Source organism: Pteropus medius, unplaced genomic scaffold (genome assembly GCF_902729225.1).
Source record: "Pteropus medius unplaced genomic scaffold, Ma_sr-lr_union100, whole genome shotgun sequence".
Lineage (NCBI taxonomy): Eukaryota > Metazoa > Chordata > Mammalia > Chiroptera > Pteropodidae > Pteropus > Pteropus medius.
The window spans coordinates 1,210,360-1,230,616 of NW_024344436.1; the positions used below are offsets into that span (position 1 = coordinate 1,210,360).

Here is a 20,257-nt window from a genome sequence, read left to right on the forward strand (position 1 = left end):
TTTACTTGCAGTAAATGTCTTGGTGTCACTCGTTTCAGGGGATCCCTTGCTGAAGTCTTCATATAGGCTCAATGATTTCTGTTCAATATGTTGACATCAATCAGAACATATTTTCTGTTCACGTCTTCCACCCACAGTTGATGGCTTTTCCATCTTAACTAAGCACTTATCACACCTGTGGCTATAACTTTTGTAGTTTGAGTTGTAACTGCAAAATTAGCACAAATTTCTTTTCCCTTCTTCACAATTTCATGGATGGAAGGTTTGTTCTTACTGTAGAATCTTAGCAACGTCAGCATACAATTTTTTTTCTTTCCTCATTAAGTCGAGAACTTTCACCTTTTCATTTAAAGGAAACCTCACTACTTTTCTGCTTTGGGGTCATTATTAAGTAAAGTCGGGGTGCCTTGAACACAAGCACTGTGATACCTTGACCATCAGTTTGATAACCAAGATGACTACTAAGGGACTAACAGTCGTGGATCTGGACGATGAGGTAATTCATGTCCCGGGCGAGACAGAGTGGACGGTGGGAGATGTCATCACGCTACTCAGGACAGTGCACAATTTAAAACTTATAAATTATTTATTTCTGGAATTTTCCATTTAATATTTTCGGACCCTGTTGACAGCAACCAAAATCACAGACAGGGAAACCATGAATAACGGGAGACTACTGTATGTTTCTTTTCTTACTTTCAGAGACACACAGACTTCCCTCTGCAGAGGAATAAAAAATTATTCACGTCAAACAACAGGCTAAGGTATTCTAGGGGTGCTTATTCAAGACATATATGTTTACATGTTAACATATCTAATATATCTTTACATGTTCATATATATGTTAACATATCTCTATGTACGTGGTGTCATGTGGAGTTGGGCTGGGCACATTTGACCAGGTACCTTTGCTTTTCCTATTCCTTTCTTCAGAAGTAGGTACCATTTCATAGGCTTCCGGGCAAAGGCATCCTGGGAAATCCAATACATTGGCTGAAGATGCTTTGAAGAAATAGTGAGTGAGGCAGCTCTTACTTCTTTTTTGCACATCTCCCTTTCATGAAATGTAAGAGCAGTAAAGACTCCTAGAGACCATTGCACCTGAGCCTCTTTGTTTTACAGAAAGGGAAACTGAGGACCAGAGAAGTGATTTGCCCAGGGATCTAAATAGATCCCTAACTCCTTGTCTAGTGTTCTTTGTATTCAACAGCAAAAACAATCAAGGGCTCTTCTTCCCCCTCTCCAAACCCTGCGGGTGCTGCGGGGGGACGGATGTGGTGACTTTACTCCCAATCGTTCAGTTCTTGCACTCATCAGCTTCTACATGGGAGACTTATTTGCAATTTCTTCTCCCTTTCTCTTGAGAGTCCTGGTTCACAGTCTGAACTAACACCAGAGAATTCCTTCCCAGGGGCTTTCAGGGTATGTCAGCAGTTTTCATCGTGTCTGGGACAGAAGTGTCAGGACCTCAGAACCATTGCTTTTTAAGACTCAGCTCAATCTCTACCTGACTCAGCAGAGGTTTCTGGAATGTCCCCTCTGTGTGCCGACCAACTCTCAGATCGGCACTAACCAGAAGAGGTGGGTCGCCTCTCTGTTTCTGTAATAAGACCAAAAAAGCTGACGATGACCATTTAGAAAGAAAATGTGCAACATGTAAACACAGCAATCTCTGCTCTATAAATAACCCTAATTAAAATGAAAACACCCACACAGTCTCATATTTTTTTATTTTTTTATTTTTTATTTCTGTTGGACATCATGGGAGGTCCTTGCTGCAGGACCTCTGGTGCTTGCCAGCAATAACCAGGCTCTGAGAAATTTCTACGCTTCCTCAACTTTGCTTGCTAACTCAAATCTCTTTTCTGGGGTTTAAGGCCAGTCTTTCTCTCTTGCCCTTTCTTTTTTTTTTTTTTTTTTTTTTTTTAAGTTGGCTTTTAGAGTACCCATGTCCGATTATATTCCCCTCTTAAAGTTTCAAACATTATCCCGTTGATTTATGAAAGCAGTTCAGCAGGGCTTAATTCATCACGCAATTCAAATAGTGCCATGAGGGTTTCCCTTGGAGGGAGGAGTGGTGGCTACGCTAGTCTCATTTTTAAAAGGGACCAGATAACATTAGACATAGCACAGAAATCTCTTTCTCTTAGAAGCCAGTGTGAGTGGAAGAAGTGTCTGAACTGCCTGAGGGGGCTGAGAAGAGTCCTGGGGCTCAAAGGGAGGACACTGTGGTGGCTTGGTCTCTGCTCTTGGAAGGCGGGATGTGCTCCTGCAACAGAGCAGCCTGGGAGCAAGGTCACTGCATGCTACCAAGGTCCCTGCCCTGACCCTCTCCTTGTCTCCCGAAAGAGAGGCTAGAGGTTTTCACACCCTGCCCTGCAGGCTAGAGGGATTATAGGAGGCCACACCATACAGCTCTAGGGCCCAGGGCAGGAAAAGCAATGAGAGAAGGGGTCTTGAACCAGAGAAATCATGAAATCAATCACTTTAAAATTAGAGTTTATCAAAATTTACACTTAGAAATTATTGTCATTGAACTCCTAATTCTGTAAACAAAAGAAAGATTATGAGAAGATTTACTTGTGCAAGTTTGGAGATAATCAAAGGCAGAGTCAGAGCCACTCATAAATGAACCAATTCTAGGTGGTCTCTTCAAAATCACACTCTGCATTTGTATCTCATGCCAACACTCCTACACTGTTAGGCCACAACAGTTTATTGAGTGTAAATATTTAGTGCCCCTTCGTTCTTCCAAACATTCTGCGATGACTCTATCATTTTTATAATGACATTGAACTCATCCGTTTCTAACACTGCATCTTCCACTAGTAAAGATTGAAACCCTGTGATATTCATCTTCGCATTACTGGTACCTATGTTGGCTGAATTTACTGATTTTTTTTTTTTACCAAACTCTGTTCTAGATTCCTAAGAAGATATAAAAGATATAAAGTACCTTCTTTTTAATATAGCAGCTTACAGCCTAATGGAAAGTATAAGAAATATAAGCCTGATACTTTTACTCCCTAAAACAGAAACATCTTCAAATATCACACTTAGTAAATGAAATTCAAAAACTTTACATGATGTTCATAGTGAGCCTTTCTTGGTCCTATCATTTCTTACTTTTCCTATTCACTTGCATGTATTTTAACTATATGGACAGTGTTAGGTGCCCTAAAAAATTCTTGCATTCCCCAACTCAGTCACTTCCCATATGGAGTGGTCTCCTTCCTCAGGCTCAAGTTTAAATCCATATCAAGCGCTACTTCTTCCTGATGACTTTGGTCCAGGAGCGGCTTTGAAAGTCCTTCGGCCTGTTCATTGTCCCTTTCTCATGACTCGTGTTACAGGCCCTTTTGTATTGTGGTAGCCGATTGTGTAATGTGAATTACATCTGGTTATACATCTGATACATAATTATATATCTGGTTCCTTCCCCAGCCTGCATATTCCTCATATTCACCAGTTTCTAATTCAGTAACTGTTAGTGCCTAGCATAAAAGAGTGCAAATGCCACACTCAACTAACATTTGTGGAATGGATAAATAAGTCTACCCTAGTAGACTGAGGTTATGATGGGTTGGGGATTTTATCTTGCCTTTGTGCCCCCACCACATCTACGTCTTTCTTCCAACAGTGTCAGCTTAATTAGTTTTTGTTGATTAAAAGAATGACTGACTAATAATTACAAAACAGTATGGCAAAGTGCAGAAGTCAAGGGTGTTTGGGGGAGAAACTTCGGAAGCAGAACTAAGCAGTAGAAACACTGAGCTCCCTTGAGAAGGCGTTCTTGAGCCACAATTTGGGTAGGAGGAATAGGTAGAGGCAGAGTACAAGGATGGAGAAAATCAGAAAATGACCAATAAGGGGTGTCCAAAACAAAGAGCCCAGATAGATCGATGTCACATACATTACTTACACGTATCAGTTCTTCAGAGGATCGGAAAGTGAGTGGAAAGATATTGATTTGGGGGTCAGAAAACCTTTGGCAAGTTGTTTATTTACTTTGAGTCTCCATTTTCTCATCTATAAAAGAATAATTTGTTCCAGGCCCACTGGGTGGATCAAATGAAAGAATATACAAATATAAATTTGAGCTGTAACTTGACATTTGATGCAGCTTCTGGTATTTCTCTTCTATGGTTTCTCTTTCATTGAATTTATTTTTCTTGTTTATCCCTGCTCTCTGGACACAGGAATTTTATTTACTAGAGAAAGGAATATTTGCAAACCAATGAGCCAACAGTTGGTGTTCCTTCTAGAAATTCTTAAGTAAATAATCATGGATTTAGCTATAAAATTGTTCTTGACACCACTGTTTATAATACCCGAGAACCAGATGCAATCTAAATATCTAGTTACAGAAGACTAAATAAAATATAAAACACCCATATAATAAAACATTGTTAAATATAAATTTTACTCAATCTGTGAGGTAAAACCTGATAATCACATTTTACTACCCATTTGCATTTATTTAGTTGTTTAAAGCATTGCTCAGCATCTTTTTGTTTATTGGCTCTGTGAGCGCACATTTGTGTGTATGTGTGTATTTGTTTTTTTTGTTTTTAGTGTGCTAATATCTCCAAAGGCATGGAAGTCAAGTATGGGTGACTATAGATTTTATCACCCAGTCAACACACTTTTGAGAGTGAAAATTGGTGCTATTAATAATGAAATAGGAAAACAAGCACACGCTCTGATGACCAGGGCCAACATTAGGGACGCATGGGTGCCTTCACACATTAAGACTTCCAGCTTTCTTCTTCTCTGTGTTCCTTGTCTTTGTCAAAGTTTCATTTAAAAAAAAATAAAATACACTTTTTATTTTGTAATGACTTTAAATTTAAAGAAAATTTGCAAAGATAACACAGAGAGTTCCCATATACCCCTCGTCTAGTTTCCCCTAATGCTAACCATCTTACATTATGATCATGGTACATTTGTCAAAATTAAGAAACCAACATTGCTGAATCGCTATTGACCAAGCTCTCAACTTTACCAGTTTTTACAATAATGGCCCTTTTCTCCTCTAGGATCCAATCAATCCAGGATACCACACTGCATTTAGTCATCATGCCTCCTTAGTCATCTGTGGTTTGTGATAGTTTTTCTTTCTTGTTTTTCGTGATTATTACAGCTTTGAGTCGTAATGACCAGGTAATTTGGGTGTTTCTGCAGTTTTTCTTATAATCAGACTGGGGTTATGAGCTTTTAGGAAGAAGAACATAAAACTGAAGTTCCCTCATCATCACATCATATTAGGGGGAACATGTTGTCAATATGTCATATTGCTGGTGAGGTTAACCAGGATCAGTTGGCTAAGTCAGTGTTTGCCTGGTTTTTCACTTTTAAAAATGGAATTTCAACCTCAGTGATAAAAAAAAAAGAATATTGTTTGAGATAATGTTGCTTATAGCTTTTCTTTGATTTTCAAAATGTCAGCTGAGATTAAATATTCCTTTAGAGCCCAAACTCTTTCCTTGGCTATCATAACCAATGGCTCCTGAAGTGTAATCTATCCTCTAAAAGGTGATTTCAATTAAGTTTTAGAAGGAAAAATATGCAAATAGAGACATCCTGGAAATATGGGCAGGTCCAGGCCAAGAGTTCCATGATAACACAATCCAAATATAATCTAGACTTAATTTTCTTAAAAACAACAACAACAACAACAACAACAAAAACACCCTTTTGTCATTCTCAGAGTCACTCCAAGGTAGATGTTAAGAGAGAGTGAGAACATATGCCCTACTGCAGACAATAAATGCATTCATTTTCTATAAAGAGTTTTAAATAACAGTGAAACTCACTATAAGTCAATCTGTGTTTTTATTACCACATGCATTGGCAATTCTACACAATATGTGATCACATACTCTTCCTCACTAGGGTAAAAGTCTACCTCCATCCCCTCTCCTGGGAAGTCCCTGACCATTCCCAGTTTAGACTATGTTGCATAAAGTACTCTGGCCATCTTAAGACATCTTAAAGGTAGCATTGGTATGTTGGTTAAATGTCTAAGCTTGAGTTCAGCCTCTGTTATTACCCAGTTTTGTGACTTTGGCAAATTACTTACCCTAAATATATTTCCTCATCAGTAAAGTGGGACTAATTTAATATAATGGTTGTGAAGAAGAAATGAGCTAACTTATGCAAAGTGTTTAATGCATGTGGTAGAATTCAATATTTAAAGAAACAGTCCTACTTCAACCACTTACTCCTGGCAACTATACTAGAATATGTCAACTCTGAAAATAGTAAATCTTTGTCAGTCTAATGCTTTCTGGCCTCCAAAATGCCTTTGTCTTTCAAAAGTGCATCCTATGCTCCCAGGAAGTAACTTAATTCTGGGAAGAATTGGCCAGGAATTTTGGTTCTCTGAGTCTTCTGGTCCAGTTCCAATATGTCTGGCTTCCTAAAAAGGTTAAATTCACTGATTGTCTTATGAAAACACAGAGGCAGAGAACAAGTGACAGCACAAAGATCCCTTGGAATCATGAATTAAGAGATAACTACCTAAGGAAGAATGCTACTTAGAGTGCACAGTGAAGTCTGAGGCCAGGGAGATGCCTTTGCTGGCTCGGAGGGATGGAGTTCATATACAAGCCACATTCAGTTTATTTTATTTTCATCATTATTATTATTCGTGATTCTGAGCACATTCCATGGGCCGAGAGAGCCAAAGTTTGGAGAGCATAAATCCATCTTTAGAATAAACCAAAGGATCTCTAAGGTTGACAGTCAACAGTGTTTCTCAGGCTAACCAAGTTCAGAGGCTGACAGTGCACAGACTGGGAACAGTTGAGCAAATCTGTCTAGTGGAACAAATGGCACAATCCCCTATATCTTTCCATCCTCATCCTAGTGAACTGGAGCCCCATGGATCAAGGGTCAAATGTCATACAGGCTTAGACTGAAAATCTCATGTGGGTCACTTGCCTTTCCAACTCCTCATGGTTGTTATCATGGACCATATCTCTGTGCAACATCTTGCACTCTGCTGGAGCTGTTAAAACCACCTACCCAACTTCCGTAAGGTGGCAAAACTCTCAGATCATCTGTAATACCCTTGACATGAACTAGTCCTTCCAGGAACTACCAGACTTGGAGTCTGCAATGAATTTCCTGTGGCTTTTTCATCCCCTGTGAGGACTTTTCTTTCACAGGGACATATTATTCTGGGATTAGTATTCCAAAACATGACTTAGAGACTTAACCATGCTAGATATCCACAGAATTTTTACCACATAAATTGGAAGAATTTTCAAATGGAAAGATATGTTGGTTTTCTCTGAGAAAATTTTTGGGTTAGTGATTATAGATCTCTGTACTTAGCTCATTCTATACATTTTTTCTGACTTTGATTATGCCGCATTGAATCTGCAAGATTAGGGCACCTTATCCATTACCTTTCGTAAAAAAAGAAAAATTGTTGAAAGAATAAGTCAGTACATGTGGTATCAACTCTTTGAGTCTCTACTGAATTCAGAGCTATATGCTTTTGGGTTACCTAGTTTTGTGATTCTGGCATATTTAGCAGGCAAACTGGGCTACTTCATGAGAAAAGTCCTTAAATTCCAGTTTAAATTGGAAGAAGAGGAGAAAAGGAGGTAAAAATTACATCTAAATTCTCTCTGTAAATGATTTAAAAAGTATTGTCAGTTATCTACTTTTTTATAACATAGATTGCTACCGAATTATTCTGGCCGTTAAACATCTGATAAATCAAATAGAAAAGTGTTAGTAAATTAATAATTCCAATTTTATTGTTACACTGTCTTTTTTTTTTCTGTTGTGATAAGTCATGAGTAGAAGAAGAGGGGGTAAGAGAAAAGTAACAGAAAAGTCATAAGGAAAAAAATGAATTTTCATAGATAGGTGAAGAAATAAAGAAAATTAATTCCCCTATATATGCAGAAAGGAAAGCCTGAGAGAAACGTTGCACATGACTTAATTGTGTACACACTGTGCTAGAATGTGAAATTCTCTTCTTCATCATTGTTTAATGCAATGTCCTCTCCAATCTGTAAAAGGTTGCTTCCTGATGCCTGGTTTCCTGAAGCTGGTGAGAGAGTCAGAGCCTCGCTATTGCCTGGGCAGGTTACTGTCAGGATGTGTGGCTCAGTGTTGGGCAGACTGAGGTCCAGAACTTTTCTGTAGCTGGCCCTCTGCGTGTGTGCACCGTATCTTCTAGCCCACTCCAGTGAGACAGACCATTAGGTAAAATGCAGTGAACTTCTGTTGTAAACTGTGAGAAAAGGAGTAAAAGCAACGAAAATGTCATTTATTGTCAAATTCAATTTCCCATTGGTCTTTTAAAATGGAGAGAGTCATAATTTACCAGGTCAGAATCAGAATGATCCCAGATATGTGCCTGCTTGTCAGACCCCATGGTAAAGACCACTTACTCCCTCCTAAACTAATAGATCTTCTGGCCTCCGCCCCCCCCTCCCCCCGCTTTTCTTTCTTTTTGCTTGATGACTAACTTTTCCAAGGAAATTAAAGAAAAATAATGGGTTGGGGCAAGCGTGTCCTCTTTCCTCTCAAGAATGTTCTTGGGCAGCTAGCACTGGAGGTGAGAAGAAGGCAGGTGATTGTAGTAGAGTCCAATGAACTGTGTTTAAGTCCTATTTCACCCTTAAAATTTACCTAAGCTTGGGCAAATTATTAATTTCAGTGTCTTGTTTTTTCTCATCCATAAATCAGATGCTGGTAAAATTAGCACCCACATCAAAGGGGTGTTGTGCAGATTAAATGAAATCATGTATGCAGTACTCACAGTGTATTAGCTTTTATTATTATAAATACTATGCAAAATTGGAGCTACTCTTGCCTCATCTTTTCCAGCTACTTCATCTGAGATGTACATTTGACATTTATAACTAGGATCTGCAACTTCTCACTCAATGGAGAACTCTAGTATCAAGGTATACTTGTGATCTACAGGCTGACTAAAAATTTAATGTAGACCTCTGAGGGACCTCAAACTTGTTTTCAGCCATATCTTATTTGGTTGCGGATCAGTAGTGAAAATAAGACCTGCTTGCAATTCAAATGAATAACTTAGCATAATAACAGAGTTTAAAAATTAGCTGAGAGTTTCATTTGAGTCAGCAGTGAGATGTGATATCAAAAATGTAAACTCGGATAGTAATAATGGACATCTGAGAACTAGATCAAGAAAAGATGCCCCTGCTGTAATCTGTGCTGGTCGAACTCCTCTGGATTATATTGTTAATTTCTGAGCATTGCATTTTAAAAAGAACGTTGCCAAACCAGAACGAATCTAGAAATTAAGAGCCAGTGTAGCAAAGGGTATTTGAACTATGTAACTAGGGATAGTTGAAGGAAATGGACAGACAAAACCAAAAGGGGACACTATGTTGTGTTCAAATATTTATAATGGAGAATAATTAAGCATGACTTTTTCTCCCTCAGAGGGTTATGAGTAGTTCATTCAGGGAAGAAGTGTAATTAACATATGGCTTAATGTAAGGAAAGTAAAGACCTTGAAAGTAGGGACTTTTGGGGGGTTTGTTTGTTTACTGCTTTTCTCTAGTGTTTAAAATAAGTCTAGGCCCTTAGCTGTCGCTTAATAAATATTTGTTGAATAAATGAATAATGGTTTTTCAGACAAAGCTGCCTCAAAATGGACTAGTCTTTATTCCTTGAATTATCCAGATATAATCTTTGGTGAGGTGTGATAGAAGACATTCAGACATGAAATGTATGCTGGGCTAGGTGACCTTCAAGGTCTATACCAACCTTGAGAGAGAATTATTCTATAAGCCATTGAAAGGACCAGTTCCCAGTGAACAAACATGAAGTTTGGTGCCCTTCCAAAGTAGTCTCTCAACAATTCATTTATCCCCCAACACCCCATCCCCCACTCTCAGTTTTGGTTATAATAAACTCACAGCTGGCAAAGGGGTGCATTCATTAATTGAATGATGGTTATGGCCCCTCTGATCTGACAAGGACACAGCTTTCAGCTCTGATTTCCATCATCTTCTCCTAAAAGTGTCCCTGAGTGGAGTCTGGCAGTCGTCAAGAACAGGGAAGGATATGCTGCTCACTCAGAATCCGGGATCCGTGAGTTCTTCCTTACTTTGCCCATCACCTCTCACCCCTACTGCCAGTAAAATGCCTGCAGTCCTCTGTATGGCTGCTCCGCAGGCCCCCTGCTGTCTACGCGCCCCACCCCCGCACTTTTTTTTTTATCAGAGCCATTCCCTGAGCCCCTAACTGGTGTGTAGACTTGGAGTATAAACACGATCCCTGGCATTAATCATGAGTAATAGAAACCAGAGATGAAATGTCACGTAGCTGGCTATCCTGTTGCTGAGTCAATGAAACCTTTAAACACACACACACACACACACACACACACACACACACACACACACACACACACAAATACACACACGCAGGCTGGGAACAGAGCATGAAAGAAAATTCTTAGAATATTTTCTTTTTTCTCTTCTTGCTTTTTTTTTTTTTAACTGCATGACACAGAAATTCAGTAACAAGAAAAACATAAAGAATTAAAAATAGAATCAGGACTTCTAAGGCTCTGCAATAGAGTAGTATGTGGAGAAAATCTTTTTATTATTTATATGCCATTCTTGTAGCAAGAGATTTAATTGTTTCAATATGGAAAATATACATTGTCCATCTGGCGGCTACCTCCTCACTTCAGTCACTGTTGTTGGGCGTATGTTGACGCAGACAGAAAACTAGTTTTGAAATTAGAAGATCTGAGTTTAAATTTTACTTCTTTCCTTTGGAGTTTCTATAATTTGGATAAATTATTTACCTTCTTTCTAAGTTTTAATTAACTACCTGCAAAAGAAGAATCAGAATATCCACCACATAGGATTTTAATGAGGATTTAATGACATAATCATCTATCCAGTCTAAACTCTGAAATATAGTGGGCACTTGACAAAGGTTAATTGATTCTAGATCTGGTCGTAGTTGGGAAACATCTCAGAAGCATGAAGTCTGACATTGCCAAGAACACAATAGCTATTCTCCACTCACACAACTCCTCCTCTTCCCCCCATCCCCACACTATCAAAATCTAGGATATTTTTAACGGCATTTACAATGACAGAATAATATTTGCAATGATATGGAATGACTTTATATGGCCATGCTAACGCTCCCTGACTGTTAAGGTCAGCAAATGCTCAGCAAAGCATGGAAGAAAAGCATCTAATCCAATTGATTCAGGATTGACACTTTCTAAAGAGAAGACACAAGATGTATACAGTTAAAACAAATGAGCAACAAGGTAAACACTAGAGGTGACTTACTCATTTTGTAGTCATGTGGATATCCAACAACTACAATCTGTTCAACTATATACTAATTAGTATTGAGCATTTTGCTCAGTTTCTATCACATTCCTAAGCCTTAGGGTTTCCTTGGTGTAGTAGGATTAATGCAATTATACCCACTTCACAATTATGTAAACAAAGAAACTCTCTTTATTTACATAAATAATTTCCAGACATCTTCTAATGCCTGCTATGGAGTTCAGCTGAGGATTTAGACAGATTTTGAGTTATTTTAAAGTAGAGTAACTTTGGTAGAATGAAGCTAGTTCTGCCTAATAACCTCTATTAAGTCCTGAACACAGGGCCATGTGTGAGAGTGGCTCACTAAATTCTGAATGTTAAATGAGCAAATATACTCCATATGGCTAGGCTGTTTTATAATTCACCATTCAAAGTGGAATACTTTTGAGTGTGAAAGGGGGCATTATAATGAGTATTCTGGAACAATATGCATAAATTAGACTGTCGTGGAAAACTAAGACATATGATCACCCTATCTAAAGCAGACTATTCTGGTGAGCTGTCTAGTATAGGAAGGAACCAACTCTCTACTAGTGGCCTTAAACTTGACCCTAGAATTTGCAGCCCAGGCTCTCTTGGAGATTCTTGGTTTTGAATAATGGAAAAACATCGTACTGAGTCAACTTACCATATCCTGTTTTGTGTCGCATTTAGTGGGTAACAGGTGCTGAAGAGAGAATTTAATGTAATCACAGTTGATTATGCAAATGGTTCTTGTCAGCTTGGTCTACGTAACTGGAGTTGAGGTTTCTTGATAGTAACATAGAGACTAGTATAAAATATTTAGCAAATTCCCAGAACATGTAATTTCTTTCTTTGGGCAAAAGAGGTTATTTCTTTTACTTTCATCTATTTTTTGAAGAAACTGATTTCAAGCTTCTGAACCAAATGCAGGTTTTCTTAAACTATTTGCATCTTTAATTTCCTCTTTTAGGTCTTCTGTGAAAATTTATTTGGTGTTCTTGTAATACTTCAGTAAATTTAACTCCTTATGTGTAATTTGAAGTGAACTTTTTTAACATGGTATTTTGATACAGTGGAAACACGAAGCTAGAAAGAATAATATTTTGTGTTTTGATCTAAGTCTGCCATTAAATTGCTATTAACAAAGTGAGTCACTCAGACTTTCTATGTTTCAGAGTTACTCTCTCTCTCTGTCTCTTTGTCTCTGTGTCTACCTATGTATATATACATCTATCTACCTATTTATATTTATATATAAATAAACCACACACAACAACAACAACCACCACCATCATAACCCAAGCACTGCTCTTGAATACCCCTTCCAACTCCAAGTGTTTGATGGTTTAATACTGAATTTTATGCTTATTCTGTGAAGATTCTCAGTTCTGTAGTAGTGTCTCAGGATATATTTAATTAGCCTGATAGCCTTCTATCTACTGTAATGTGTCCAAAGGCACTCTTAAGAATGATAATTGCAATTCCACTTCTGGTATTCTTCCTTAATAAAATAAACCTAAATTTTATTTATATTTCTACTACTATGTTACTATAAAATAGTGAAAATGATCACTTCTCTAAAATAATCAACTAGTTCAGGGGTTTAATAATTCATGGAGCATTTCAACGCTGTTTTTTCCTAGACATAAAAATCATGTTTTTGAAGAGTACGTACTTAGATCAAAAATATTTTTGATGAAATAAGAAAAAATGCAGGTGGAAAGTATATATCAAATTGGTAATGTTGTTTAAATGCATTGTGTAATGGGAAAAAGACTGGAGGAAGATACAAGAAAATTTATAGTGAGTATTTTTTGAATGGCTAGAACTATGGGTGATTAACAATAAAACAAGACAAAACGTATATTCATTTTTCCAAATATTTTTTAACAATTTAAAATGACATAAAAGCTGACTACTTTTCCAAGAGACAAATAGCATCTACTCTAAAACATGTTCACTCTGTATGAGAAGTAGATCCTATTTTCTGAGACAGGTAATCATCTGTCAGGCAACTAACAAAGTGGACATTTTGATTGGTTGGGATTCAATTCTGATTGCCTGGAATCTGTGCTGATTGGTTGATGACTAAAGATTACCCCTGATATTTATTCAAAGTGATAATTTTTTTTATCTACTGTAACTGTTGTTGAAGAAACGTCTGTTTGGAGGAGCTATGGTTGAGACCTGATGTTGCAGTGAAGAAGAGATGGGTCCTTTGGTTTCTTCGGAGGGTTGGGGAGTAGTCAATATCATATTTATCTATGGTGACTTCACGATCCTTTCTTTATCAACTGAGCTGAACTTAAACATTCTATTCTATTCCTATTAACAATTCTTTTATTTTTGAAATTAAAAACTCCTTTACTTTATTTTGAAAGTGTGTAATTCAATGGTTTTTAGTATATTCACAGAATTGTGCAACCATCACATTAATCAATTTTAAAACATTTTTTATCACTCTCTTCTCCCCCAAGTAACTCTACACATTAGTAGCCACTTCTCATTTTCCCCCAATAACCTGCTCCCCTCAGGTTAGGTACTAATTTAATTTCTGTCTCTATACATTTGCTTATTCTAGGCATTACATGCAAACGGAATTATACGTAGTCTTCCGTGACTGGCTTCTTTCACTTAGCATAATGTCATCAAGGTTCAGCTATGTTGCAGCATGTACCAGTGCTTCATTCTTTCTTATGTCTGTGTAATATTCCATTCTGTGGATATACCATATTACATATATCCTTTCATCGGTTTATAGACATTTGGATTTTTTATAGACATTTGAATTTTTTTCTATGTTTTGGTTATTATGAATAATGCTGCTATGAATAGTCTTGTACAAGTTTTTTTGTAGACATATGTTTTCATTTTTCTCTAGTATGCACCTAGAAATCACTGCATCATTTGGTAAAAATGTTTAAACTTCTGAGGAACTATCAGACTTTTTCAAAGCAGTTGTACCATTTAATCTCATCAGCAATGTATAAAATTCACAACTTTTCTACATCCTCACCAACACTTATATTATCTGTAGTTTTGATTCTAGACAATCAAATAGGGATAAAGTGGTATTTCATTGTGGTTTTGATTTGCATTTCTCTGATGATTTCTGAAACTATTATTAAACTATTAAAAGATAAACTGAGGTAATTAAAAATGTCAAGATTTATTTGAGCAACAATTGATTTAAATCAGGCAACACCAAACCAAAAGTGGTAAGGAGTGCTCCACATTGGAGCTAAGGGAAAGGCTTTATAGAGCAGTCACGGAAGCAAAGCAAGAAAGTGATTTCATTGGCTATAGCCTAAGCGGTTGCCCTATTTGGGAAAGTCCAGTTGCCTGTTTGTGATTGGTTGTTCTTAAATTTTGTTTTCTCAGATATGAGTGCATTTATAGGAATTGGATCTGGCTTAGGTTTTAATTTGTACATGCAGGCAATCAAGGCATTTGAGCTATCTCAGTCTAATGGCCTCTTACTTTTACAATACCCATATGATCATTTGTCCTGATCGGAGTTAAAAAAAATATGGAATATTGCAAATATATCGGACATTCCTAAACACGGGATTGAGTGAACAAGTGGCCATCAGAAATATGTTTAAAGTTCAGCTTTAACCTATGGAGGAAAATTTGATTAGCTGGGTCCTTGACTATTCTCGAGGTTAGCTGTTTCAGTTGAGGAAGAATTGAGTGTAAGATACTTCCTTTAGACTGGAGCCTTTGCCTGCCAGCTGGTTGATGTCCATCAGAGATCAGCACATTAGCACATTGTGCCTGGTCCAACACCTCTGCACTTGCCCCAATTGTTTGTTTGTCTAATGACTCTTCACCAACATGAGAAAGAGAATCACATCTCCCTTGAACATGCATTCATCTTTCAGTTCCCAAGATGATATTTGCTGCTCTGACCTTGGCAATCTGTCTCACTCAATCTCTTAATATAATCAAGTGGGCTGTGTTAAAATCTAGTTTGAGAACAAAAAAGCGAACAAGAGAAAAATGTGTCATTTTGCAAGACTTGAAATCCATAATTTTAAAGTAGCTAACACATCAGTGAAGACAAATGATAGGACAATGGACTCAGAGATCATGTATTCTCATAGGCCTGGTTTGCTTAAATAGTTCTCAATTATTATACACATTGAAATTACCTGTGAAGATTTCTTTCTTTGGAAGCATACATGCCTATATTTCAATGTCTGTTGATCTGATTCAGTACAAAGCCTAAACAATTGTTTTTGTTATTGTTGTTATTTGCTTGCTTTTTTGTTTCTTTAATAAATTCCATCATTACCCATGTTGCTGGAATTGAGTAGGAATATGGATATTCGAAATCAGTGAAAAATCCAAAGTTGTATCTATTTGGTTTCAGGATAAAATGTAGGCCACTTTTCTTATATCATATTTATTTTTCATGTTGTGTTGTGGATATTAGAATACTATCAGAATGATCTTATGTCTGTATTCTGGCACAGAGAAAGGGTTAAGAATAAATTCTCTATTGCATGCCTGTAAGATAAAATGCAAACTTCTTATGTTTATATTCAAAGCCTTCTATAGTCTACTCCATGCCTATTTTTTTCAGCTTCACCTCTTTCTATTTAACTACTTGATAATCTATACCCCAGCCATATAAGGATACTTAACATGTCTTTGAATGTATGTTTTCTTTCCTTAAGGCTTTGCATATGCTGTTGCCTTTGTCTAAAAAGTATTGTCCACAAACTTGTCAGCCTGGTGATTTCATGCTAATTCTTCAAGATTCAGCTCACTAGTCTTCTCAGTAGGCTTCCCTGACTTTATCTGTACCCTTACTTCAAAGTTGACCACTCTCTCCATTGTGCTATATTTTTACCTTTTATTAATTTATTAATAAATAATTAGTTATTAAAAATAAATTATTAATTTGTTCTTTCCACTTTTATGGAGCACTTATTCTATGTTGGACATTTTCCTAGGCTCCAAAACAATTGCACCATGACCCGTTTCCCACTTAGCGTTCTCTATATAGTAGAGGGAAAAAAAATACACAGAAAACTGCAATGTGAAGTATGTAAAGGGTTTGTTAGGCATATTTTTGGGATGCTCTGGGAGTAGATGGGAGGGACATCTAACCAGTGAGGAGAAGATGTCATCAATGGCTTTTGAGAAGATTAACATCTGAGCTGTGTCTTGAAAGATGAGTAAGAATTAACTGGGAAGAGAAGACAGGGAGCAAGAGAATAGCAAAGGAGAAATGGCAGGCACATCTGGATGGCAAGAGAAGGGGGAGCATGTTTTTGGGGCTGCGAGTTATCAAGATGGTTGGAGAACATAGTGTGAAAAGTATTGCTGGAGAAGGAGGGGCAAGAGGGGCTGAGAAGTGGTGAGAGTCAAAGCTGCAGAGGCAGAGGAAGACCCTTTCCAAAATAACTCTTTGCTTATACCCCTTATTTGGTCTGCTCTTTAAGAGAAGGGGTCTTGTTTTATTAAGTTTATATTTCAGTGATTAGTACAATACAAATTTATGGGGGACATTTCCAAAACAATCACCGAGTGAATGTATAAATGCATGCATGGGCAGGTGAGCTGTACGGAGCGGGGGTGATAACTGTGAACAATTCACATGGAAGAAACACATATTTTTCACAAACCATTTTGTTGACTTGGAGAAAGGATGTTGATTTCATTCTTTTTACTCCCCATTTCATCTATTTTATTACCATATATTTCCTAAAGAGAAGGTCTGGCCAATATCAAAACAAAGCAGACTACTCTGTTTTTAATTACCTTTTTCAAGCAGCACTAGCCATACCAATGCTGCCTGGGTTTAACTAAAGCGGCAAACAGAAACATTTTGTCTGCTTTCCTTGAAAGCTCGAATAGAGTGCATGAAGCTTATATTGATAAGCGTTGAATTTTAGGTTTTATCTTTTAATAGGGGTGATAAAATTCTAATACCTCAGCCCTCTCTGCTATCTGGATGCTGATGGTGGGAACAGTCAGCAGAGTGATGTGCTGGGCAGTGGGGGGCCCTGGGTTAACCTCAGAGAAACACAAATATGAGTGGGTGGAGCGCTTGCTGTCCATGAGAATCTCTCTCCCTCTCTTTCACAGCCTGGCCCACGATCGGGCCTTTTGCCAGTAAGCAAAGCAATGGATTATTTTTTCCATTGGTCAGAGGAAGTTTTCTTTCTTTCTTTTTTCTTTTTGTGAATGGAGATAAAACCTTTCATTTTAAAGGGGAACAGTTGGAATTTCATTTTAGTAAAATGAAAGACTGCTCGGATTCCCAGAAAACATTATGGGGAAAGGTGCAAAGCCTGAGGCAACGAGAGCCCTTGGATCCTGCAGATGTGAGTGTAAATCCTGCTCCTACTGTGCAGCTGTGCAGCCTTTCAACTTGCTTCACCTTTTTGAGACTCAGTTTTCCTGACTGGAACAATGGGAAAATTTTAGGCAAAAAAAGTGAAGTGAGTGCAAGTAAAATATTTAGAAGGTGTGGATATTTGTTAGTTTCCTTCTTTTGCTAAGGAATGAAGACAAAAGATCGTATAGGCTTCCCACCAGTCTTCTGTGTATTTGGGAACAAAGTCATGAATACAAATCTAAGAAGCCCGAGGGAAAGCTTTGCACATACAATGTCTTATCCCGCCAGCTGATCTCATTCACTCAACTCAAATATTTATTAAGTGTATGCTTACACTTAAAACTGCCTGAGACTGCAGAGTTTACAGTTGGATGAGAGACAGTTACTGACTTTTGTCAAGAATCTTCTTTCTTACTACAATAACAACACTTTATATGCAGGACGGGTTAATAGTACAAGGCAATATGTGTACATGTGCTTGTGCATGCGTGTGCATGTGTGTATGTGTGTGAGAGTGTGTGTCTGTTCATGTGTATAAATAGTTTTTGGAGATGAGAAATCAGCAGGGGCTAGAAGAATGAAAGGAACTTTATTTTTTGGCTGAGGTAGGAAAGCCTGTATAAGGAGCAAAAACTTCATCCATACAACTATTCTTCCTTATGAGCCCGGTTTGCCCAAAAATAGATGTCTTTGGATTTCACGTATACTCAGTTAATTTCCCTCTTAACACTACTCAAAATTTCTTTAAATGTTGGAGCCTTTATGCCTCTGGGCAGCTATTTTTTTCTGGCTGTAATTCTCTCCTCCTACGATAAAGATGTGACTCATTCTTCCAGTTCCTTAAAGCTTCTCTATTAAACCTTTTCTCCTTTTGTATATCCATTACCTAATGTAAGCATGATATATATGTTAGGAGTGAATAAAATCAGTTTTATAAATGGTTTTAAAAGTTAATTTCTGCCAAAAATATTCCAGTGACCCCTAATCTGGCTTGGGACTTTTAATTACTTGCCAATGCCTGCTTCTCGGTTCTTTTTATCCTCAACTTCTGCCACGTCCTTTCTTACCAAGGTAAGAGAGCAGAAGATACTATAGAAGCATAAAGTTCACTTTGCTCTTAGCAACTCCACAGTTAGAAGGAAATGCCGAACACGAGTGTTTTGTGACACATGGACCCCTCTGAATGAACCAATTGATAACAGAAATCAGTGGTACAGATGTGGCGTAGAAGCATATATTAAAGAAAAGCATGAAGAACATAAAGTGCTAAAATACTGGGGTTTATGACATTAGTCTGTTTCTACTAGATGTGACAAGTGAAAATTCACTCAACTTGTACAGCAAACCAAAAGACTGAAAACAGAGGAAAAAAATCCAATAAAATTATTCTGCTAAATAATTAATCCTGCCAATTTTTTTTTCTTCTGATATGGGTGAATAGTTTGAAAGGGTTTTGATAGCCTGTAGATACTGTGAAATGACCATCTCATGAGGAAGCAAAACTCCATGAATATTCTGTCTCTTAATTTTCTCCTCTCTATGTGAGAATGATCTCCAAAATATGAATAATGATCGTCTAACTAAGAGTGACTCATTGTCTAACTAAGACCTGGCAAGGCCTTAGGACCTTATTGAATGAGTCTTCCAAAATAACCTAAAAAATCATTGAGTACAACAGGACAACTGAAATTCAGTAGGAAGCCATGCAGTCTTCAAGTATTTAGAGAGAATGTTCATGAGACAAACTTTCATAGACTTTTACGGTATGTCTCAAACTCCTGTTCAGTTTCAGACAGAGCTGAGTTCTACTCATGCCATGCTCACCTTCCTACCTACCCTGGGTTTATCCTGCTTATTTCTGTGAAGTGTAGATAGGAAGCTGAGCAGGATGGCCTTGTAGTGGAAGAATGATTGTGTCGGGCCTGTCCTCAGTTCAACATTCAAGTGCTTACATTACTTTCTCGGGGATTTCAGGTCCTATTAAGACTTGATTTCATCACTTTATCAAAAAGAGCTCCCTTGTTCCTCCTGTATTTTGTCAAAAAGGAGGTAGTTTTTTCCCCTTTTTCTTTTCTTCTTTTTTCCACTTTTCTTTCTCTCCTCTCCTCTCTTCTTGTCCCATTTCTTTCTTTCTCTCTTGCTCTTTTTCTTTCTTTCTCTCTCTCTCCCTTCCTTTCTTCCTTCCTTCCTTCCTTCCTTCCTTCCTTCCTTCCTTCCTTCCTTCCTTCCTTTCTTTCTTTCTTTCTTTCTTTCTTTCTTTCTTTCTTTCTTTCTTTCTTCTTCTTCCTTCTTTCTTTTCCTTCCTTCCTTCCTTCCTTCCTTCCTTCCTTCTTTATTTGGAGGCAGCTCTAAAGAACTTCCAGGCATTAAACAGCTATTGTTTACCACTTGTTCTGCACACCCCTCTCCCGTAACAAAAAAAATCAAATGGAAACTCATTGGCAATGATATGAAATATTTGTTTTCCACCTCCTTTATATCTGGAAAAACATTGGAGAAACAGATTGCAGGCTCAGTCTCTTGGCTCTTGAAATTCCCTCCCTCTTTAGACCTATTATCTCAGTAACAAGAA

The 20,257-nt window shown here is 37.5% G+C and overlaps 1 pseudogene; it reads left to right on the top strand.

Moving 5' to 3' along the window:
- The window catches only part of LOC120610529 (translationally-controlled tumor protein-like), a 104,710-nt pseudogene that overhangs the window by 42,219 nt on the left and 42,234 nt on the right, over nt 1–20,257 (top strand).